The 25,949-nt window shown below is 40.5% G+C and overlaps 1 protein-coding gene and 1 long non-coding RNA gene across 9 annotated transcripts in view; both read right to left on the bottom strand.

Moving 5' to 3' along the window:
* The window catches only part of AUTS2 (activator of transcription and developmental regulator AUTS2), a 1,184,853-nt gene that overhangs the window by 938,577 nt on the left and 220,327 nt on the right, over positions 1–25,949 (bottom strand).
* LOC146404404 (uncharacterized) lies at positions 516–6,491 on the bottom strand. Of its 2 annotated transcripts, none has more exons than XR_014840367.1 (2): positions 2,772–6,491; positions 516–1,845 (listed from the first exon to the last, which is right to left on the bottom strand). It is a non-coding gene; the product is annotated as an uncharacterized LOC146404404 (long non-coding RNA). The 2 variants fall into 2 exon arrangements; XR_014840368.1 differs by having other exon boundaries at positions 2,765–5,683.

Genomic DNA, 25,949 nt, shown 5'->3' with positions numbered 1-25,949 from the left:
GCTGTGGTGTGAGCCAGTGGCTACAGCTCCAGTTTGACCCCTAGCCTAAGAACTGCCATATGCCGCAGGAACAGCCATAAAAAGACAAAAATAATAATAATAATAAAGGAAAAGAATCAAATTATCATATCAACTGATACAAAAATAATCTGACAAAATTCAGTTCACATTTACAAAAATGAAGAATGGAACAAAATTTCCTCAACTTGACAGAGAAATCTATGAAAAACAACAGCTACCATCATACTTAGTGGGGAAGGACTGAATGATTTACACCACTAAATTGGGAGCAAGCAAGGTTGTCTATTCCCACTATTGCTTTTCAACACAATACTAGACATTTTAGCCAGTGCAATTAAGTACGAATAAATTAATGGCATCTAGATCAGAAAGGAATTTAAAAAAAAAACCTATTTGTAGGTAATATGATCATTTTCATACGAAATCCAAAGCAATCTACCAAAAAAAATTTCTAGATCTAAGAAGTGAGCTCAGGAAGACAAAAATAAATTGTATTTTTTTTCTGATATGAGCATTTTATTTTTTTTTTTCTTTTTATCATTTATTTATATATTTTTTTCTACTGCACAGCATGGTGACCAAGTTATACCTACATGTAAACAATGGTCAACATCAGTGATTATCAGAGAAATGCAAATCAAAACTACCGTGAGATACCACCTCACACCAGTCAGAATGGCCATCATTATTAAGTCCACAAATAAATGCTGACGGAGGTGTGGAGAAAAGGGAACTTTCCTGCACTGCTGGTGGGAATGTAAGCTGATACAACCACTACGGACAACAGTATGGAGGTATCTTAGAAAACTATACATAGAACTACCACATGAACCAGCAATCCCACTCTTGGGCATATATCCGGACAAAACAACTAAAAAGACACATGCACCCACATGTTCACGGAAGCACTATTCACAATAGCCAAGACATGGAATCAACCCAAATGTCCACTGTTAGATGATTAGATTAGGAAGATGTGGAATATATAGACAATGGAATACTACTCGGCCATAAAAAAGGATAAAATAATGCCATTTGCAGCAATTTGGATGGAACCAGAGACTCTCACCCTGAGTGAAGTAAGTCAGAGAGAGAAATACAAATACCATATGATATCACTTATATCTGGAATCTAATATACAGCACAAAGGAACTTTTCCACAGAAACTGTATTTCTATATACCAACAACAAAAACATGAAGACCAAAATTGAAATCACAATATCATTTATAATCTCTCAGAAAAAATGAAATATTTAGTTTAGTTGTAAATGTACAAACACATTAGAACGTATATGCTGAAAACTAAAACATGCTGAAAGATACCAAGATGATCTAAATAAATGGAGAGGCACATGGTGTTCATGGAGTAGGAGGCTCAATATAGCAAAGACGCCAATTCTCCCAAAATTTGTAAACAGGTTTAAGATATTTCCTATCAAAATCCTAGCAAGATTTTTGTAGCTAACGACAGAATTATTCTAAAATTTATACAGAAAGAAAGGAACTAGAATAGCTAAAACTATTTTTAAAAAGGATAATGTGGGAGGAATCGCTCTTATTACATAAGCTATAGTAGTCAATACTGTGAGGTTTTTGGCAAGGGGTTAGACACACATATTAATGGAACAAAATAAAGAACCAGGAAATTACCCAACACAAGAGAGGCCAACTAATTTTTGACAAAGTTGCAAAAGTAATTCAATGAAGAAAGGAAATGTATTTTTAAAAAATAACACTGGGGTAACTAAATACTCATGGATACTAATTTTTTTTTTGTCCTTTTTTTTTAGGGCCACACCCATGCCATATGGAAGTTCCCAGGCTAGGGGTCAAATCAGAGCTGTAGCTGACAGCCTACACCAACATGGGATCCGAGCCACATCTGCGTGCGACCTACACCAGAGCTCATAGCAATGCTGGATCCTTAACCCACTGAGCGAGACCAGGAATTGAACCTGCATCCTCATGGATACATTACCGCTGAGTTACAACAGAAACTCCCACTGAATACTCAAAGGCAGAAACAAACAAACCTTGACTTATATTTCATACCTTATATAAAAATAAACTCAAGAGTTCCCGTCATGGCACAGTGGTTGACGAATCCGACTAGGAACCATGAGGTTGCGGGTTCGGTCCCTGGCCTTGCTCAGTGGGTTGATGATCCGGCATTGCCGTGAGCTGTGGTGTAGGTTGCAGACGCGGCTCGGATCCTGCGTTGCTGTGGCTCTGGCGTAGGCCAGTGGCTACAACTCCGCTTCAACCCCTAGCCTGGGAATCTCCATATGCCGCAAGAGTGGCCCAAAGAAATAGCAAAAAGACAAAAAAAAAAAAAAAAAAAAAAAAAAACCTCAAATGAATTCTAGATTTAAACAGAAAATGTAAAACTATAAAAATTCAAGAAGAACACAGAAGAAAATCTTCAGGTCTTGGGATTTGGGGGAAGGTTCTTAGACATGACAGCAAAAGCAAAATTCATAAAAGAAAACGCTTGATAAATTTGATGTCAAAAAAATTAAAAAACCTCTAGGAGTTCCCATTTTGGCGCAGTGGAAACAAATCCAACTAGGAACCATGAGGTTGTGGGTTCGATCCCTGGCCTTGTGCAGTGGGTTAAGGATCTGGCGCTGCCATGAGCTGTGGTATAGGTTGCAGACATGGCTTGGATCTGGTGCTGCTGTGGCTGTGATACATGCCAACGGCTACAGCTCCAATTAGACCCCTAGCCTGGGAACCTCCACATGCCACAGGTGCTGCCCTAAAAGGACAAAAGGACAAAAAAAAAAAAAAAAGTCTTTGGTCTGCAAAGGATCCTGTTAAGAGAATGAAAACACAAGTGCCAGTCTAGGAGAAAATATTTCTGAACTATAAATCTGACAAAATACTCATATCTAGAAAATACAAAAGGCACTCAAAACCTTAAAAATAAAAAAAACATACGACAAAGGCAAAAGACATGAACAGACATTTCACCAAAGAGGATATATAAATGTCAAATAAGCACATAAAAAAGGTGTTCAAGATCACTAGGCATTAGGGAAATACAGATTAATCATGATGAAATATCATTACACACCTATAAGAAGTACTAAATAAAAAATAACGGAAACATCAAATTTTGAAGAGGATGATAGTACACTGCTGGTGGGAAGGTAAGATGATACAATCACTCTGGAAAAGTTGAGCACTTCTTAAAAACAGAACATATATTTACCATATGACCCAGTCACTGAAATTCTGGGCATTTATCACAGAGAAACAAAGACCTATGTCCATATGGAAGTCTGTAAATAACTATAGCAGTATTATATTTGTAATAGCCTGCGATGAAAATGAAAATCTACAATGTCCCGCTCGTAAGTGAATGATTAAACAAACTGTGGTACATCCCTGCCATGAAATACTACTTTGCAACAAAAAGGAGTGAGCTACTGGGGATGAATCTCAAGGGCATTACGGTGAATGAAAAGAACCAACTCAAAAGGTCATACACAATATGAGTTCCTTCAGATAACATTTTTGAAATAACAAAAGTATGGAGATGGAAAACAGATTTATAGTTGCCAGGGGATTGGGGGGGGGGGGTTCTACCATGAAGAGGTTCCACTAGGGAGATGATGGACAGTTCACAGTTCTGTATCCGCCTTGACTGCAGTAGTGGTTACACGGATCTACACAGGCATAAAAGGACATAGAACTAAACACACACATTGCACCAAGCAAAGGTGACCCTGGATCTCTCGATGCTATCTCTGTAACTTCCTGTGGATCAATAATTATTATAAAATTAAAAATAACCAAAAGTAAGGAAACAGATTCAAACAGCCTACACAACTTCTCAAAGGTCACAAAATATGTAGCCAACAGCTCCTGAAGCCTGGTTACCTGGCTTCCATATTTTTATCTCTACCAAAAACACTGACTCTGATGCCTCCCCTCTCAAAATTTCTTACTAAATAAAGCCAATGCTGTTGACAACAAGGGCGGGGGGGGGGGGGAGATCCACTTTAAACGTAAACATAAAAGTCAAATAAAATAGGCTAACTCAATTTTGCAGACAATTTAACGTCAGTCACACAGAATATATGGTTTGTCTAATGCGCCTTCCCTAGAGAGTCTTAAGAAAAAAAGAAGGGAGGAGGGAATGGGACTTGTATTTCACAGAATCCTTTGAAGTGGAAGAAAAATGTAATCCAATAAATATTGCTTTGGAGATACACATGGAGTAGCAACCGATAATGACAGGGTTTAAGTGGGGGCACTCTAATTCATACGGCTCTGGTTACAGGTGTTTTCCCCAGGTACCTGGGGCTGCTACTGCACTTGGGAGGGCGTGGGCATCAGGCAGGCCGTAGCATTCCCCGTCCCCCCTCCTTGTTTAGTTACAAGCCCTTAAAAGAGAACAAACATTTAATTCCCTTGTAAAACAGATGAATGCTTTATAATTTACTAGCAGCTGCTGGCAGCAACACGCTCTGCTCTCATATTCCTATTAAGCAAGCTGTGGCTGATTTATTAAAAGCTCGGATACATCAAAACAAATGACTGAGACATCATTATAGTACTATTTACAACCCCTTAATGGGGTTATGGGTAGGGGCAATGCAGTACAGACTGCAGCCGGTTTCCCTTCTGTTAGAAAGAACAGCTTACCTCAGATGGGAGCTGCCATACTCAGGTAAAAAGATCCAAGCAGGTATGGTAAGAGATGGCAGGAGCCCTCGCCTGAGAGGGAGGCAATGGCTTAGAGCAAACCAGGAAAACTCTGACAAGGCTGACAGTCCCTAAAGGCCTATAACAGGACAAGGTACAGACGGCTGCTCTCTCTATCCAGGGCCTCAGTTTCTCTCTCTGTAGTATCGGAAACTTCCCCCAAACTCCCTCCCCACTTCAATTCTCCAAAAATAAATCTGGGAGGAGGAGGCAAGTTCTTGAAGAAAAACTGAGAGAAAATACTGGGTAGAGAATCACATAGTACTGAGTGGGAAGAAAGAAGGAACAGAGCTATTTTCAGATCCTAGAGATGAAATCCTGGGTCAGGCCTTTGCAAGTTCAGAGCCCTCCAGCCCCCCTTTCTCTGTCCTCATCCTTCGCCTGGGGCTCACTCCTTTCTCTTATACCCAAATGTCTTTCGCTCAGCTTTCTACGCTTGCCCCTACGGGCAAAGCTGGATCTGAGTGAGGGCTTGATTCTAGTCTTTGACTCTCTTGGATCAATGTAAGTTCACAGGTCCCCATTCCCAGGGGCACCAACCTCTTGAACAACAAACCAATCCGACGGAGGGGAAAAAGCGGGGCACTGAAGTTTAGCAGAATAAGGAAGGCCAAGTGGACCCCCTCCCCAAGAGGTACTGGTGCTGAGGCCCAAAGATAAGCCCTGTACAGTACATGCTACTCTCTAATTCATCACATTTACAATAAAATAGTCTTCACCATGACCTACAAGTAATGACGGAACCTGTGGGAGCCCAGCTTTACCATATGGGTTTGTAAACTCCTCAGAGACAGCAAGGAGGCTAGACCCTTTCCAGACCCCCCAACACGGTCTGATACCTCAGGGACTCAGTCAATCATGAATTAAGGGATCAATGAATGAACACACAAACGAATGAACAAATAAACCCTTGATCTATGGGTCTAGGACATTACAACTTTTTCACCTCTACACAGGACCTTCTAATAAGCCAATGTGAATGACAAGAAAAGTAATAGGATTTCTTATTATTTACTACTAATAAAGAAAGGTAATAAAGTGACCATACAAGATGGAAGGGGGGCAGGGAAAATGAGGAGGATAAGCAAAAAACAAAAACACCCTAACTTTCAGTGTAATGTTAAGAACCTGAGCTCGCCACCCAATTGCCTGGATTCTACTCCTGTCTTGACTACTGGCGAACTATATGATGTTGTTCAAATTACTCACAGCTTCACTCCATACTGTTCCCTCATCTGTAAAATGGGAATTAATAAAGTCTACCTCAGAAAGTTGCTATGGAGGTTAAATGAAATAATACCTGTAAAGCATTTAGTACAGTACCTGGCACATAGTGAGAACTCAAAACTTGTTAATATGTATTATCAATGTCACAGATTCTGGGCCCACTGCCAGGTACACAATTAAGGGAAAAGGAACTGACAAAAGGAAGAAGACAAGAAAAATACAGTGCCCTGAGTCTCTGCAAAGTCCCCTTCCAAATTCTGTTCTTAGAAACTGCAGCTGACTGCAGACCCAATAAAAGCCACAGAGTAATGAGACTGCCAAAAAGGCTAATGTGATCTTGGCTTCCATTAAGAGAGTTGCAGGATCCAGAATAATCATGGAGAGGTCAGCTATGTTTTTCGTCTGCACTCTCAGACCACAACTGACAGTGGCCAGATCTGTGACAGAATGCCTGGAAGCAAAACATATGCAGATACATATTAACAAAAGTAAATGACAAAAAAAAAAAAATTAACCCCAAACAAACTTGAAAAAAAAAAATCATAAAACTTAGCCGTGAGAAGAGAGGAAAGTGGTCATTGGGTCTAAGCCCTTACTCTGTTGTCATGAGACATCAGAGAACCAGAAGAGTGAAGCTTCTCACTGTGAGCCTCTTAAAAACAGGAATTTATTTTGATCTCAAGTGCCCACCCAGAACCAAACTGTCCATAGTAAAGGGTCGAACTAGAACCACTACCCAGCCTCCTGAATCCTAGCAGTTGTGTCATCTACATCAGCAGCTGTCTTCATGTGTCTTGGCAGAAAATGGAAAAGGTGGTGACACACAGAAGAATGAAGGTGGAGCTCTGGATGAACGTGACTCACTGTCCAGGCTCAGCCTTGGCCCATCCTATGTGGTGCTGGTTCACCAACACAGCTACAGAACTGGACACTCCTCTTCATTTGCAAACACTCCTCCCTGTTGTGATTTCTCAAAAATTATTAACTTTCCTTTTCCAGACTGTTTATGGTCCATGGCACTGTGGCTATTTACAAACCAAGGACGCACTGAACATTTAGAGAAAACAGGCTGGTGTGCACCAGCACTTCACACTTAGAAGCTCACATAAGAGTATCAGGGTGGCAGACAACACCCATGCCCCTTTCTTCTTTGCTGATAACAGAGCCTTAAGTTTACAAGGGAGGCAATGTGCTCAGCCTCAGGGAATCAAGCATGAGTACTCTAAGCCAGTCACGGCTATCTTGATATTCTCCTTGCAACTATTTGGGGATGAGAGTGGGAGGTTGATAATGTGACCCAGTCTGGTCAATGAGATGTAAAGGCAAGTCTTTGCACAGGCTTTGGAGGAAAATCTTCCCCCCGTTAAGAAAGGAATATGAACCAGGAAGATTCTTTTGCTCCTTCTTGCATGCTCCCTTTTTTTGAATGCTGTGAAGACATTACACTTGGAACCATGGCAGCCATCTTACAACCATGAGGTCACAAGCCTAAAGTGAAATCAAACACACGGAAAGGCAAAGAGAAATGAAGGCTTATCAGAGCTTGGATTTTTGAGTCTCTGAATCAATCCTGGGGAGTCGTACTCTCAACTCTTTGTCAAGACACTTGGTTAGGTGGGCATTTCCATTACTTACAATGAAAGCTTCTGTTGTTTGCCTACTCTCACAATCCCAATATATCCATCTCATTGGATGAGTAAAATGAGTTTCTAGAGATTTAAATGATTTTACAGGATTGAATGAGGCCATATGCACAAGACATGATGTTAGGGAGTATGTGACACAACTCAGGGTCAAATTGGAGAGGAGTGGGGGAACTAAGATTCCCAAATGTTGAGGCTAAGATCTACCCGCAAGACTAAAGTAATTCAAACATTCCAGCATGCTCTGACAAACATCATATCCGGAGAGCTGAGGTCCCAGGGGTACAGCTTGTGTTCTTGAAAACCCTGTGTGCTTCACTTAGTCAAATATTGTGCTTCTGCTTTTTAAATATTTCCATTTAAATGTAGATTTTGACCTTCTCACCAATGAAATATTAATATGAGTATAAAATATATATTACTCATCATCTGAGAGAGGGTCTCTTCCCAGTGTCTGTCATGTTTCCTCTCAGCTGTCTTGGGACGACTTCTGAAAACCATGACAGTTTTATCCGGAGAACCCATCATTGACAAATGCCTCAAAGAATGACCAAAAGCCAGAAGACCATAACCTTCTCAGATGCATTTTGGGTTACTCTGTGTGTATGTGTGTTTAATTTCGTTCATTCAGTTATCAGTAAGATTGGTTTCTTTCTAACAATAGTAATTTAAGGGCTGGGTGGGCAAAATGAAAACTGTCTCAAGCAGTACAATGCAAAGGAAGGGCTAATTTAATTTGAAATATCTCCCTTCCTAAATAGGTAGCCTATATTATGATTAACTGGGGTTTCTATTCTTTCTAATAACTTCAGCCCATTAAGTAGAATGGCGGGTTTATTAAAAATCACAAGCATTCTACTCATTCAGCTTTATCATCATCATTATTCAGTCAGCCAAATGATGACGAGCAGAACAGGAAGAATAACAGGAATTGGCCAATATGTAAGCTTTTCCCTATTTATTTCTTCATGCTTAATAACTAATCACTCTAAAATGATACAAAGGCAGTATTTAATAAACCACTTCCAAAGCAAAGTATTTAATAAACCACTTCCACTCTCTTTAGCACTGACCGATGTAAGTTAAAAGGAAGATTGTATTCAAGGGTTGAAAACCCTAGGTAGGGATCTTAAATCTTGGTTGTGGGCCTATTCGCGTAATTCTCCCAACGTATTTCCCTGTCTAGAAACATTCATTCTTTTATTAATCTACTCAACACACTCATTCACTCAACAAATATTTAATGCACACCTACTAGGCATCACATCAAATATTTAGCATTGAACAATACACACACGTTTCCTGCCCTCGTGGAATTTATGATCCTCTCCAACAGACTTCCTCAGTTTTGATCTCTCGTACACACCTGTTGTTAAGACTCTGCCCTAGGAACAAGTCCCCAAGCAGTCTCTCCCCCAAATTGTCACTATTCTCCATTCCAATATAAATGACCCTCTACTGAAATTGGAGGGATCCATTTCTTTCAGTCGACCCCTAAAGACACTCACCTAATATCCTTCCTTTCATTGACCCACAAGATATTTACTGACCATCTCCTGCAGTTCCATTGGAAAATCTGAAGTCCAACAGTATTCAAATTCAAAATGCCTCCCCCTCTCTTCCAGGCTTGCAACCTAACTACTGAATTACAACCACAACTTACCCCAGAAAGAGCCCAGAATCACCTGTGAGTGTGACATGGGTATCAAAAAAAAGCCCTTTACTCATACTCTGCCTGGACACCATCCCACACCCTTCTTAATCAGCCTATAACTACAAGCAAGACTCCACCTAACCTTGGAGACCAGCTCTGAGTAAACCCTCACCATTATGTATAGTGATGTTTTATACTTCTGAAGTTTTGAGCTAGGATGTTCAGCCAGCAGAGGGCCAGCCATTACACTAAGATTTTCTGCATTTGTCTATTTTTGGTGATGCACTTTTGAAGCAAAAGACCAGAATCATATCCATGAGACAAAAAGCTCAAACACTTAACTTTTAGAATCACTGACTGAAGGTACGATCCTAGCGAAAATACATCCAACACATCCAAAAATAGGTAAAATAAGGGATACACGTTGGCATTACCAATGGCTGAAGGTTGGACAGTTTGAGCAAACTACTTTTGAAAATCTTCTTTCAAAATTTCCAACTGCAACATAAAGCCTCACAAAGGGGCAAAAATTCCCACCACTTCCTTGTCACAAAATTCTGTGATCAAAAATGAACTAATTTTAATAACTCACTTCATATCATCAGAATAAGCTATAGTTTCTAAAAACTAACTCACATTGAGGTTCTGAACGAAATTCTTACAGAGGATGCTATCAACAAAATAATAAGCTCAATATTTACCCAGTGCTCTAAGATATCTCTGAAGACAACCGAACTAATTGGGACATGATTATCTGATACAAGTTTGTTAAAAAACCAAACTCTCTCATACTAGAATTTCATTCACTTCTTGGCAAGCCTGTCTTTAACTCCAATGAACTTTTCTCCAAATTGAAGCATCCTGTTGAGACAAAAACAGATTTTTAAATAAGGTATTTCTTTTGTTTTTTAGGGCTGCACCTGTGGCATATGGAAGTTCCCAGACTAGGGTTGAATCAGAGCTGCAGCTGCCAGCCTACACCACAGACACAGCAATGCAGGATCCGAGCTGCATGTGCAACCTACTGCAGCTGTGCAACTACAGCTCATGGCAACACCAGATACTTAACCCACTGAGTGAGGCCATGGATCGAACCTGCACCTTCAGGAGTGCTAGTCAGGTTCATTACCGCTGAGCCACAAGAAGAACTCCTCAGTAGTCTTAAATATAACCTACATTTCTAGATAAGGCATTCTGAAACAGGAATGCATGGATGAACTATAAATATGGGAAATGACATAAAATTTTCTGGGAATCCATAGCTTTCATGAGTCCAGTTATCATCCAAAAGTTTAAGAACATGCCCCACCGTTCTCTACGCTGTGTCAGTAATATTAAACTAAGGTATTAACTCTTATAGTCCCCACCATTATCACAAAAATTAATATTTATTGATCATTTAGTTTGTATAAGGCATTTGCAAACTATACACTACAGTAATGTGCTTTATATGCTAAATATATCATTCAATACCCCCAACAACAACGTGGGGGTTATAAGAATGTGTAATGATAATACTATTATTACACTCAATTTACAGATGTGGACCCTGAGAAACATTAAATAAGAAATTTAACCAAGGCTATATCATTTGCAAGTGACATAGTGAATATCTGAATACGGTCAGCCCTTTTTTGTAGTTTGAGAAAATTTTCGAATGTACTAAAAATACAAAACGAACGCTCATATGCCTACTATTTCAATTCAAAATTGCTAACATTTTGCCAAATTTGCTTAACCTACATACTCACAGAACCATGTGAAAGCAACTGGCAGATATTATAACAATTTCATGCTGAAAATGTAGGCATCGGTCAAGAATAAAAATATTCTTCTAACACAACCAAAATATCATTATCACACCTAAGACATTAACAGTAAGCTCCTAATATGATCTGATTTCCAGTTCATATTCAAATTTCCACAACTGTCCCATGATATCTTTTATAGCAATTATTATTTTTAAGTCAGATCCAATCAATGTCAATATTTATGAACGGCATTTGGTTAGTGTTTCCTCAGTCTCTTGTAATATAGAATACCCACTAGCAATTAATTTTTCATGAGTTTTTTTTTTTTAAGAAGTCAGACCAGTTATCTTGAGAACTTTCCACATTTTAAAGGTGCCTGATTGCTTCACCATAGTGTCAATAATGTGACTCTCTAACAAGTACTTCATGTTACCTGACACCAAGAGGCTATCCTACCACTTAGTCAAGGAGGTGACCACCACTATAAAGACACACTTCACGCTTTGCAAATGATCTGTGAAGTATTCCTTGATGCCACAAGATTATTCTGTTCCCCCACATCCTTTCCGCTAATGGTTCTGCCTTCCACTGATTACCCTTGCCTGAGTCAAATATTGCACTGCAAGTTGCAGATGCTAATATTCTAATTGTTTTCCTCCATATTTTATTTGCTGGTATCCTTTTGTAAAGTACAGCTTTCCCTCACCATAGACGAACTCTAGTGTCTCATTAGAAGGTAAGGAAAATGCTTAATTCTTTTCCTTTAATTTGCAAGTTTTCGAGTAAGAGTTGGCAGAACTCAGTCATTTCCAGTGGTGCTGAGTCTCTCTCTCTCTATTCTCTCTGTCGCTTGTCACAATGGATTCATGGATTTTTATTCGTTCAGTGTTCTACATTCAACTGCAATAATTCTTTTTAATGTCCAAATCGTCTGAAATCTAACCAATGGGAAGCCCCTTCAAGCTGTGGAGTCCAGTGTTCTTAACCACCACACTTATTACACTGAAAGGAGCTCAACAAAACTACATTTATTTGCATCATCTTAACATCCTGTGAGCTTTACAATTCTTCTCCTAGTAGAGCACTTAAGAAGTGTGCATTTTTATGAAGCACTTCCTCTACAGATATCAGACATTTTATATGAGCACTAAACAAGTGAAACAGCTATTAATAAATTCAAGGCTTGACGAGAATCTTAATTTTGTTTCAGAGCTTAATCTGAACAAAAGCAAGAGACACTAATAACACATGTACATTCAACTCTGGGAAATGCCTTTGGATACAAGGAGATTTCTTTACTTCTCCCCACCAGTCCTCCTTTAATACCCACCAACTCACTGAAACCTACTCAAAGGATATTACAAGGATCAATTGGGAATGCTTAAATTGGGCAAGGGGAAGAGTTAGTAGAGTAGCACTTTTCAAAAATACATAATATGGGGCCGGCCCACAGTTTTGGACTCTGTAGGCTGCAGGTGGGAACGGGAAATTTGCATTTCTGAGAAGTTCCTAGGGGATGCTAAAGCTGTCAGTGTGGGGATCACGCTCAGAACCAATAGTGAAGACTGATTCCTATTTCATATGCCTTCTTTACATCTCCCAGTCCTTCCTCCACCCTCATCAAACTCCTGGGCCCTATATAGTTCACTCTCCTGCTACACTTCCTTCACCTGCAAAAAGAAAAGAAAAGAAAAGAAAAGAAAAGAAAAGAAAAGAAAAGAAAAGAAAAGAAAAGAAAAGAAAAGAAAAGGAAAGAAAAGAAAAGAAAAGAAAAGAAAAGAAAAGGAAGCAGGTAACTACCAGACCCCTAGTAAGCCACTAAAGGATAGACGTGAGACCTTGAAGTGATTCTCCTAGCTTGAGCCTACTTTTCCTAACATTCAACACTCTCATGGTACTTTTTCTCCCAACGATCTTTACAGAGGAAGAAACTGTTTAATCTGGGAGAGAAAAAAAAAAAAGTCTAAAAACAAAATCGTTGGCTTTTCTGTAACTTTCAAAATGGATATGAGCCTCAGACTGACGCCTTTTTTTCTTTTTCTTTTCCTTTTTTTTTTTTTTGGCCAAACTAGAATCCCAACTAAATTAGCTTTTGTCTTTTTATTCCATTACCTGGAAACAGACAAAAAATAAGGTCGTGTTATAGAGACATTCTGGGGTCAAGTCATAGTCACCTGTTTGATGTTTTATCTGTGATTACAGTCTAGAACCCTAAAAAGTGATTTAAAAAATTCAACCCACATTTATTAAACTATTGCTAAATAGTCCTCAGCACTGCAGACAGAGAGAAGACTAGGTCACAGTCCAGTGAAGGAGAAAGAGCCAAAATCAGATAATTACAATACAAGTTATATTCAGAGTGATGGTCCTGGGGTACCATACAATAACCAACCAAAAAAATGGGCAGTAAAGGTCAGCAATTCACTTCCCACTAGATAATGCAGATCAGAAAGCTAACTCCAGCCCAGAGATTTTCAGCAGGTGAGGGGGTTGATGCCCTGGATTGAATCTCGGGAAGGCGTTTTTCCAACACATACCTGATTCTGACTCTGCCCAGAGACCCTGCAAACCTAGAATAATGCAACTACAGAAGCTTCCGAGTTTGCTTCAGTAGAGACATAAATAGGGATAATGGGACAGATCTTATCAGGCTAACAAATTATCCCTATTATAATTTTACTTGCACCCAAAAGAACATCAACCTGAAGCTCATGTCCCTAACTAAAGCCATAGGGTTTTTTGTTAGGGCCGCACCGTGGCATACAGAGGTTCCCAGGCTAGGGGTCTGATGGGAGCTGTAGCCACCAGCCCAACGCCAGAGCCACAGCAACGCAGGATCCAAGCCACATCTGCAACCTATGCCACAGCTCACAGCAATGCAGGACCCTTAACCACAAGGCCAGAGATCGAACCCACGTCCTCACGGATGCTAGCTGGGTTCGTTAACCACTAAGCCATGACGGGAACTCCTAAAGCTATGTTTTTAAAAGTATGCCCCATGTGGGTTTCTAGGAAGCTAAATAAATGGAAAGGCTAAATAAATGGAACAAATGGTTAATCCCCCCCACACACCCCATTTTACCCATAACAGCTGGGTTTCTGCTTTTTTATTTGGTTACATTATCTAGCAATATTTCTACGGTTCCTCAGCTGAAAGAATTTTATAAATTAAGGATGTAGTTCAGTTCAGAAGAGTAGGATTCTGGACTGAGATTATTACTGCACAGCTTCATGACTTGGGGCAAATCACATACAAGCTACAGCAAGAAGACTTGAGGCCAAAGTTCTGACAGAGCTTGACAGCCCGGTACAAATTCCAGCTCTACCACTTGCCAGCTGTGTGTCTTAGGCAAATGATGGAATCTCTCTGCACCTCATCTGTAAAATTGAGGTCATACAAATGTCTGCCTCATGAAGTCACTGAAAGGACCAAATAAGGAAATACATAAAGCATCTTGCAGAGTGTCCATCTTAAAAAGTGTTAGTGCTTTCCCTGCTATAATCATTGTCATCACAACCACCATCATCCCCTTCAGACCTGTTTCTTCATCTATAAAATAAATACATAATCTCTAAGAATCATCCCAAATGACAAGCCACAAACTCCTCAAATTTCATGTCAACTTCAAGCACTGGCCACTCAGTTTTGTCAAACATACAACATACGCAAGCTTAAATCAGAATATAGGAGGACGTGTATATGTTCTCCAGTTGTCAAATACCAGCTCCCATTTCAAGATTTATCTGTATCAGCATGCATCATGAAACAAGACAATCTATGCCATCAAGAGAGAAAAGCAAAAGAGAAAATCCGGTAGAGGATCTTAGCTGCAGGCAGAGAGGATCTAAGACCCTAGTTCAATAAACACCCTCAGCATAACTAGCGTAAAAGTAGCCACACATCCCAGGGAGGCTGGTTTTCAAGCCTCCATTTTATGGCAGATTTAACCAGTCAAAGTTAAATGGAAAACATGTGTAGTATTAATAAAAGGCTCAGTGTCGCTTTATTTCTTATGCTAACGCACAATCAATGATGCCAGAGAGAGCTAAGAGCTTTTAAAATACACCATGCGGTCCCTTAACAAACATGATGCCTCTTGATGAACACTTCTCTGCTGGTGTCCCTGGCAAATAAGCAAGAACACACAGCAAATTACTACATGCGATAAGCAAGCCCCCATTTCCCTCTCTGACACAAATGGCTTGGCAGTGACTCATGGCAGGACCAGGAGGCAGGGAGAGGAGGGGCAGGCAACTGCAGGCTCCTCTCAGTGGAGTATTTAGGGGGATAATGAAGCAGGAAGCAGCTGGAATCATCTTGGGTCTCCAGAGTAGCATAAAGAGAACAAAAGGTAACCAGGAGACAGACCTCTAGATTCAAAGCCTGGCCCTACCAAGTTCTAGCGGGATAACCTTGGACAGATTAACCTGCCTAAACATCTGCAAAATAAAGAAAAGCACTTTTCTCTTCAAAGGGTTGTTGTACAGAACAAAGGAGAAGTCATAGATAGGGACAGCTCTCATCACTGATGGCTTCTCAGCTACCAAGACTGCCGCACCACTTCTGTGCGTTAGTCTCGTGAGTCCTCATAAAAACTCAATGGGAGTTCCCATCGTGGCTCAGTGGTTAACAAATCCGCCTAGGAACCATGAGATTGTGGGTTCAATCCCTGGCCTTGCTCAGTGGGTTAAGGATCCAGCGTTGCCATGAGCTTTGGTGTAGGTTGCAGATGTGGCTTGGATCTGGCGTTGCTATGGCTCTGGCGTAGGCCGGCAGCTACAGCTCTGATTAGACCCCTAGCCTGGAAATCTCCATATGCCGCAGGTGCAGCCCTAAAAAGCAAAAGAAAGACCAAAAAAACAAAACAAAACAAAACAAAACAAAACAAAAACCTCAATGGACTGGGATTATTATGGTCCCCTTTTTCAGACGAAAAAACTGAGCCCCTGTTAGTCCTATTAGCCATCGTTCCAGGCCAGGTGCTGACGCGGCGGCACTATTTCTATTTCAGGATAGCTTCCTTAACAAGCATGGACACCTCACAGGGTCCAGTTAAAGCAGTCATCCCACTCACAAGAGCAATGACACCTAGCGTTCACTACTGCTCACTGGTTTTCTGGTCTGTTGCCCCCATTATATGCCTGCAAGAAACTATAGGTATCCTTAATACTGCTATCCTCCTTCACTACATTATAGCGCTCAATACTTCTTTTAATCAAGGAGTGAATACTAATGTAATCATTGTTAAATTAAAAAAAAGTTTTTTCCAAAATTTCAAGTATTCAGACCAACTAAAACAGAGCTAATGTGTATAAAAAGTGAACACAGATTTCCTGAGCACCTAAGACAAAGCTCCTTGTCACTGTCCCTAAGGTACTTAGCCTGGTAATTTGCCCTCAGTAGGATAAACTGGAGTGATTTAATCTCACAAGAATATACCTCATCTGCAGATTAAATTAAGGGCCTATACAGAAGATCTAACTAGGCAGTTCTCCAAAGAAGACATACAGATGGCCAAAAAACACATGAAAAGATGTTCAACATCACTCATTATTAGAGAAATGCAAATCAAAACCACGATGAGCTAACACCTTATACCATCCAGAATGGCCATCATCAAAAAGTCTACAAACAATAAGTGCTGGAAAGGGTGTGGAGAAAGGGGAACCCTATTACACTGTTGGTGGGATTGTAAATTGGTGCAACCACTGGGGAAAACAGTGTGGCGATGCCTTAGAAAACTAAAAATACAACTACCATTTGATCCAGCAGTCCCACTCCTGGGCATCTATCCAGAGAAAACTATGACTCCCAAAAAACACATGTACTCCGATGTTCATTGCAGCACTATTTTCAATAGCCAAGACATGGAAACAACCTAAATATCCATCGACAGAGGAGTGGATCAAGAAGATGGGGTACATCTACACAATAGAATATGACTCAGCCATTAAAAGGAATGAAATAATGGCATTTTTAGCAACATGGATGGACCTAGAAATTATCATGCTAAGTGACATCAGCCATACAATGAGACACCAACGTCAAATGCTTTCACTGATATGTGGAATCTGAAAAAAGGACAGACTGAACTTCTTTGCAGAACAGATGCTGACTCACAGACATTGAAAAACTTATGGTCTCCAGAGGAGACAGTTTGGGGGGTGGGGGCATGTGCTTGGGTTGTGGGATGGAAATCCTGTGAAATTGGATTCTTATGATCATTATACAACTACAGATGTGATAAATTTATTTGAGTAATGAAAAAAACGTAAAAATAAAATAAAATAAATTAAGGGCCAATATAAAAGGGGGGGGATCACCACAAAAGGACTTAACTACAGATTATCTTTACAATGACTAGCCCTAAATCTAGTTTCAATAATTGAATCTGCATACTTTTTTGGAATGCTGTATATTTTATATTTTGTTCCATGTCCAGGTATCTATTTTCTGTTAATTTAGCCACAGCTTATTGTTTCAGAGATGTGGTCAGCCATCTCCCCAGACACACAAGGCAGAAGGCAATGACAGAGATGTCACACTTGCCACCATTCATGACACAATAACAGAGTACACACCTTCTCAGCCAGTTTGCATATGAGTCTGCTTATATTACACACAAGAAAATACTAGTTTTGAGCAAAACATTCATGTTAAAGAAGGACAAGAGGTGGATGTGTAAAAATGCACCGTACTTTGTACCTAAGTCTGTCGCTTTAACCTTTCTAATGCACACAAATATTTGAGGCCTTCCAATGGTCAACTGAAGAAAAACAGATAAATGGTGCCTTGTGTTGAGTCATCGGGCATATCAATAAATTGTGGCCAGGAGGCAATTTGTTCTAGAACAATGAGCCGCTACTGCTCAAATGTGCCCAGACTCTGATATTGTCAAATCTCTTCGCCGTCTTCACAATAATCAGACTGCCACCTGTGTACCTGAATTGATAAACGTCTTCACCTCTGGGGTGTTACATAGAGCGTTCCACACTTTAAGTGCCCTATGTGATTCTAGGAAATGCGTTTGTCCAACCACTGACCTCCCCATAAAACCAGCAACCTGCACTGAAACTCTGGAATGATACACTATCCACCCCAAATCGGTCTTCGGCTTTTCTTAAACTCACTGAAATTACTCTTTCTCTACTACAATCTCTAGAAATTTTGTTCTTATCACATGTATGGGTTAACAGTCAGTAAAGGAAAGGGCTGCAATCTCTATGATGGTGTGGGGGGGGTCTCTCGGCACAAATCTTCAACGGTGAATCAAAAGGGCTCTGAAAATATGAGATTTGGTTCTATAACATTTTTCCCTCACCCAAAATTCCCTCTAAACTTTCACTAACAAAGATAAGGATTCATCTTGTCTAGTGACCAAAATATACCATAGAGTACTGAGTTAAGAAAAAGCAGAAGATCAGAATTCTGAGATCTTTTTATGATATTTGCCATAAGCATGAAAGAGGAAAACTGTCACAGTCATTCCATGACTGTATCAGCATCTCCTCTGTCCGGGGCTCCCAATGGGTTAAGGGTATTATTTCAATTCTCCTCTTTTGATGAGTTCTAAGGCACAGGTGCTCTTGGTAGCTTGTTCTCCAGCCAACTGGGTCCTAGAAATTGCTAAGACTGAAAATGAGCAACATTTCAGGTTGCAATGTTCGCTTTGGATAAATATCCCAACGTTTGGATAATTCTCAAATTATACAAGATTCTTGGCTCTTCAAAAGTGAAAACCAGGAGAACACATAGGAAAAGTGAAAACAAAGAGGTAAGAGATAGATGGATTGGAGCAGAGAGAAAAACACAGAAAAGATATGAATGGAAAAAATAAGAGTGAGAAAAGGAAAGGAGTGATATAATGTTTGAGAACAGGGAAAAGGAGATACAAGAAAAGCAAGAGTTAAACTCGTTCTGCTTTATTTGGTTGCAGCAGTCACTTGCTTCAGGCCCAAGCTCAATAGGAAATTTTATGGGATTTTCTGGATCTGCCACTTCCTGGCTCCTCTTAGGAGCCCAGCAGCAGTAATGTTAAGTGCCTAGCATTATCACAGAGCTTTCCAAAGTAGCTCTTGTTTGAAGTCTGCATCAAGGCTGGGTTGGAGTTTTCAGCTTTGCATGCTAGCTGCTACACATAAGGCTAGGATTATGCTGGCGGTAGCAGAGGAACACACAGAGAATCCAACACGCTGGAGCAAGTAGAGTTTATCAGATTAAGTTATAAAGCAGAAATTCCTCCTGTGTATTATTTCACAGAGCTGGGATCAAGTGATTCGACAACATTCATTCTGTTGACAATGAGGGAGGGAGCCTGGCTCTTTCCTAAACCTCCCTCCAGCATTAAGGGTTGGCTCAGAAAGCTTTGGAAACATAGCCTGACTGTTCCTTTATTCAGGTGAGGAAGGGAGACTAGCGAATTCTGCCTAAAACCGATGCTCATGCTGGAGTGCAGAGGGGGTGACTGGCTAGACCCCAAATGAAACAATCTCATTGTAAAATAATTTGAACCCTAAGAATAAAGGCCTTTCATTGCATACACTTGGGTGAACAGTCGATCAGACTGCTTTCCTAAGTGCAGAGAAAATGATACACAATGTGATGAGGCTAGCCAGCCTGAAATAAAGGGTGAAGCAGGGGTGTGACATAGCATAATGACAGGAGAATTTGCTTAACAGTGAAAAGAAGGCAGAACATCAGGTAAAAGCAAGTGTAAAGGACACACTCTATTGCTCCCTTTTCTCCCCAGAGGCCTAGAACTAGGCTTCTCAACCTAGCTGCCCATTAGAATCCCTTCAGAGGCAGTTCCCATTGTGGCTCAGTGGTCAACAAACCCAATCAGCATCCATGAGGACTAGGGTTCGATCCCGGGCCTTGCTCTGTGGGTTAAGGATCCAGCGTTGCCATGAGCTGTGGTGTAGGTTGCAGATGCTGCTTGGCTCCCACTTTGCTGTGGCTGTGGTGCAGGCTGTGGCACAGACTGGCAGCTGTAGCTCCAATTCGACCCCCTGGCCTGGAACCTCCATATGCCATGGGTGCAGCCCTAAAAGACCAAAAAAAAAAAAAATTTTCCTCGAGAAACTTTTTTTGGTGCTCACTCCCAGAGATTCAACCAGTTTGGGATGGGGCCCGAGCATGACTCTTTTTTTTTTTTCCCTAGCTTCCAGATAATCTTGAGTGTAGATGCAATTTTTGGTGGAGTAATTGTTTAATGTAATTACACTAGAGTGGAGTACACTTACCAGGAATCTAGATTTTTTTTTTTCTTCCTAAGACATTCTAGCACAAATTTCAAGTTCAAGCAAGGTTTTTTTCAGGACCAGGAATTCAAATAATATAGATTTACAATTAAGGTGAAGTTCAAATATGACCAACTTGTTATAAGGTCAAAATCCAAATATAATTATGTAACAATCAGGTTAACAGTGAGGGTGAATGTTTTCAAGAGGCCCAATTTTATATCTGCTGCATCAAAATCAGACTGAGCAGAAAGGGAAGATCAGAAAGAACAATGGTTCTCAATATATGGTTCCCAGACTGGCAGCCTGGGCATCATCTGAGAACTTGTTAGTAATTAAAATTCTCAGGCCCTATTCCAGACCTACCCAAGTGTTTGGGGTGGAATCCAGCCATCTGTGTTGCAACAGGCCCTCCAGGTAACTCTGCTGCAAGCTAAAAAGTACTGAAGCACTGCAATAACCGCTTACTAACTTTTCAATAAGGCATCCTAGGAGCTCCGTGTGGACACCCAGGAGGGAAATTATATATTCTCTGAATCTTAGACACTCCCAGGCAATGCCTCACAACACAGCCAACTAATGAGTATTTACCGTCATAGGACAGTCTCCTCAAAACTGCCTTTTGATCTCTACTGCTTTACCCTCAGCAACTGAGGGCGGTGTTATAGTTATGGGGCATCTTGGTTGGGAGGAGCAGGTACTTGTTTTTCCTCTGGTACACAGCAAAATTCTGCAGGGATCTCTGAGTACAACCAAGGGACAGATTTCCTAAGGAGCTCTCTGCGATTATCTTAGTTCATCACTGATTCATTGAGTAACAGCACCGAAAATGTATTAACCTTCTGCAGGAGCAACACGAGAGGCAACCTGAGTAGGTGAAAAGGTCCTTTGCATTAAAGTCTCCCTGCTGCCCACCTGGTGACCAAGCTGAGAGAAGGGCAGGGAAGTAGCCTTTGGCTGGTGGGTCAGCAGTGTTTTCTGAAGCTACTGGATGTTCAGGACATGATGCTAGGGTCAGGATCCTCCGTGTGATGGGTCATATACAGTAACAACTGCAATTCCATTCTGGAACTACCCACAGGTCCACACGTGGCTCCAGAGGAACGCATTTCCATATTCAAAACCACAACTAAACTGACACTTACTTCTAAATAGATGAACAGAGAAAGAAAACCCTGTGGTTATTTTATGGAAGAAAAAGGAGTTCCTGTCGTGGTCCTGTGGTTAATGAACCCGACTAGTATCCATGAGGACGCGGGTTCAATCCCTGGCCTCGCTCGGTGGGTTAAGGATCTGGCATTGCCATGAGCTGTGGTGTTGGTTGCAGATGAGTTTCGGATCCCACGTTGCTGTGGCTGTGGTGTAGGCCACCAGCTACAGCTCCGATTCAACCCCTAGCCTGAGAACCTCTATATGCCAAGAGTACGGCCCTAAAAAGACAAAAAAAAAAAAAAAAAAAAAAAAAAAAGACAAAAGAAACAAAAGAAAGGTTTGAAACACTGCAAAAATTAAATCCAGATCCAGATCTTACAACCTCAACACAGGACTTCTCTGGTGGGGGTGGGGAGGCATGTACACATGTATTTCAGGTACCTGAAAGGTCCTTCTCAGAATTTTAGCACCATGGCTTACCACTGGCTCAATCTTTTGTAAATGTCATACAGTAACACTAATGCTGCTTAGGGCTGCTAAGCCAACCTAGCAAGTGAGTTCAAACTCTGAAAATTAAGTCACTTACAAAGTATCACTTAAATGTATATTTAAATCATGCCCAGGGCCAAAGCCAAGTACTTTCCAGTTATGGAGAAAAGTGATATAGGATTTTTACCTTCAAATTCTACACCTCACTCAACACCTGAAGAGAAAAGATTTAGACTACAACTGAAAGCCTCCTGAGATTTGTTTTTCATCATTAATATGGATGATTGTATTTTCTCCCTGCTACTTAGTGCAAGTTCTCTTTAAAGCTAAGCCACCTGGGATTCATCGGATGCTCAAGACAAAGGCACTACACTGTCAAATAACTCAACAAAACAAAACAAAAACAAAACAGAAACAACCAATCCTAAGAGGTCAGCTGAGTCTGGTTTAGGGAAGATAAGCCATGGCTTCTTAACAAGGCTTACAGTGACACACAAAAGACAAAACTAACTTGGTCTTTTCAGATTCTCTGGCCCACTGGGAGGATCAAATTGTCCAATCCAGAAAGAGTATGTGCTTCCCAACCAGGAATAGCGGTGGAACAGGGAAGAATAAATCTGGCTCCACACTGGATCTGATTCTTTTACTTTGACCTTTTTATTCTCTTTGCTACACGTGAAGAATGTTGCCTTATAACCTGAAATATACAGGATAGCCCATTTTCGAGGCTCTGACCTTTAAAGGTTAACACTTTTCCACTCATATAGAGATAAAAATTTGCAGAACACAGAAAAACATTTGTCTTCTTGGAAGTTTATAGCAACATTGTGACCAGACCTACACAAACAGAAGCATAAGGATTTGGGCACAACAAAGTTAGCAACAACCAACCACACCCCCTCTCCTTTTAGCATCAAAGAAGCCTGAATCCTAACTCAGGTAAGATGGTTCTTTGGGACTCTAGTCCAAAATCTTTTTGTCTGAATAAAGTCACGTCACTGTTGCTTGCACCAACAATTTGTTTCTTGATTTACTGGCCTGTCATGCCTCGAGCAGTATGAGTGTGGACTCAGTAACAACAGCAATAATAAGCCAATCAAGAAACTGTTCAAACTGGGTGGTTGTTGTTTAGATTCTAGAGTCCTCACAATAGAGAACTCCTATCTGAGTTCAGCATCTCATTTCCAGCAATGATGTCCCAAGCCTCTATCAGGGCAGAAAACTCACAGGAAAAACACTGTCCCCTAACTGTAACTGCATTATCCAAGGAAATTGTTTTTATTCCTTCTTGAGAAGGAAAAAAAAAAAAAAAAACTCCTTTCAAAGTAGCAAATGGCAAAAGGATGAAAAAGATGGATTTCAACCTTCTTTTTAGGGTTGGAAAAAGTGAGATAAGAATCATAACACATAAATAAACTATTTCTTGGCCGTAGAATTTCGCTCTTGAATAATGATTTCAGTACTGTGCTGCCTAGGAAAGTCTTCCTTTCCCGTCCTTTCATGATTATAAAGTTTTTCTAACTTTCAACCTCTGAAGGGATTACATTCAGTTCAGAGATGGAAAAAGGAGATGAAAATCATCCGCGTCCCTCAAATCAATACTTCTAAGTCAGCTTGAAAACTCTCCCCTGGAACAGCAATGAAAAATGACTTCCCCTAACTTAATGCTCTGTTACCCACAATTCTGAGTTCCTGGCACTTTATTTGTGCCTTATACCCAAACCAGAGAAAAATATTTAATTGCCTGGCTGGCTTTCAGTACAGCTCAATAAATGTGTGGTGAATGGATGAATACACTCAAATAAATAGGCTCTATTACAAGATATTTGGGATACTTGTTTAAACAAATCAAAAATGTTTCCTAAGTTATAATGAAATCAAAGGTGATTAGGTACTTCCAATGAGGATGTGATAGCGATTCCCAACTTGTTAAAATAACCCAAATAAAGAAAACCAACTGGCAAAAACTAGATCATAGAGCTACTTGGAATTTGAGATGAAGACTCACTAAGCATTAAAGTTAGATTGGAGCATCTTAGGAAAATAAGACAAAGGGAAAATATACTGACTTATTTTATTTGTCGATTCCAACAAGAAATAAATTTATCAGAAATGTCTGCCTCATATTAAGTTATAAGATTTACCAAGTCAATTGTTATTTAAAAAAAAAAAGATACTGGAAAATACTGGAAACCCCCCCACCCAACAGCCTTTAAACGGCTGATTTTCATCCTGATGGCCTGCTCCCTTGCTATGGAAAAAATTGCCGGCAAAAATGATGCAGGTGCAAAGTGTGAGAACACGGGAGTCTACAGAATGTTGTAATATTGACAATGTTTGTGTTAATCGTGTATGCTACACATGCAAAACGCATTTTCACCATTTTCTCACTTTATTTATAACTGTCCTACATGGATAGGTAACAGACTTTTTATCAAGTAGAATACACTGGACTGTAGGACACAGAAAACTCATCCAAAACAGCTTAAGAATTTTTCACTCACACATAACAAGAAGTCTTGAGGTGGAATGAGTCCATGGTGGTTAAATTCAGCAGCTCAACCAAATCATCAAACATGCCTTCTCTCCATCCTGCTTTCAGCTCTGTTGTTGGTTTGTCCTCCAAGGCCAGTTCAAGGATCAAAGATGGCTTTTGCCACAGTCAAGGAGCCACACAGACCACAACAAGAAATAGAAACTCTACATCTCTCCTCCCTCAAACAAAAGGAAACTTTCCAAAAGCACCCACACAAGATTTCCTGTATTGTCAAATTCGCCAGACCTGGACCTCTAACTGCCATGAGGAGTACAATTATTGGCTCAGACTAGTCAAGATGTGTCCCCTGAACTCAAGTCTACCTGGACAGCGAACAGCTATGTGGAATCTAGGTTCTGCCAGCAAGGATGAGAGGTGAGCTGACAGGTTTGGGTTGCGATCCCCTAAGGACAGATATCTACCTTGATTCCCAGCCCACTAAGCAAGTCCTGGTATGCTTATTTACAACCTGTGCTGTGTGACAAGATTTCAAACATGGAAGTTTGTACAAAAGTACTACAGCATGCCTTTGTCTACAAAAGCACCAAGACAAAGAGGAAAACATAAGAGGAAAGAAACCACGCCACAGGCTTCCTCGGTGGGAATGAGCATATGCAAGGGCATACTACAGATATACAGACTGAGCAACCTGAGACATGCCACCAAGGATTTCAGTGGCTCATCTCAAGATGTTCAATAAATGACTGAACAACCCTTCTTTCCTCCCATGAGACTTTAAACCTCCCCTCTGCTGTCAACCAAAAAGATAAGCTTTGTTTAGCTTCACCAAGGTGACAGGTCAAATGTTCACTTCTCTTAAAATGGAATGGGTGCTTCCTCCCCGCCCTTTTTACATCCTCATGTTCTAAGTAAGAAGAGTTTCATGTGATATCCTCACATCCCCTTTGTGCTTCAAATTTGTACTGAAGCATCCACTGCAGCCATCTTCAGAATCTAGAGGGGTTTTTTCCTTCTTTTTGGTTCCTTTTTAATGCTTACAATCCATCTCTGTAGAATAAGTCTTAGATGGAGATACATGTGCTGTACTAACACAAAAGGGAGGTAGTTCTTGAGTATGAAACCACTTTTCTGCATTTGAGATTTTCAACCCTGATTGCTTTCCTTATACTCAAGCATAATTAACCATCTCTCTGGGATGTAGGAACCAGGAGGCAAAAAGAAACTTTGCCTGTCAGAGGGTGGGAAAAGGAGGACAGCAACCAGTGAGACGCAATGACAGAGTACACAATCAAGGCAGTACCAGGTGTGGCTCTTTCCAAGACTCCCAGCGGCCACAACTATCTCTCAGTGAGATACTGCTGGGGACCAAGAAGAACACTTTCCTACCCTGGACCTATCAGGTAACTGCAGGGAACTCTCTCTCCTAAAAGTCATGAAATCAATAAAGCTCAGGAGCCAGCTGGCCTGATGTAGACAAAACCGAAATGCACAATGGGTGTTGATTCTTTTTCCCTTAATATATGCACAATTTCACTTTTATCCTAGACCTAAGGTGGAAGT

The sequence above is a fragment of the Sus scrofa genome, chromosome 3 (assembly GCF_054392235.1).
Source record: "Sus scrofa isolate SSC_HxYL_T2T_F1_AM1 chromosome 3, Sscrofa_HxYL_maternal_Yorkshire_Landrace_v2.0, whole genome shotgun sequence".
NCBI lineage: Eukaryota > Metazoa > Chordata > Mammalia > Artiodactyla > Suidae > Sus > Sus scrofa.
The sequence above is the reverse complement of the archived record's forward strand: the minus strand, read 5'-3'. Positions and strand labels throughout refer to the sequence as shown.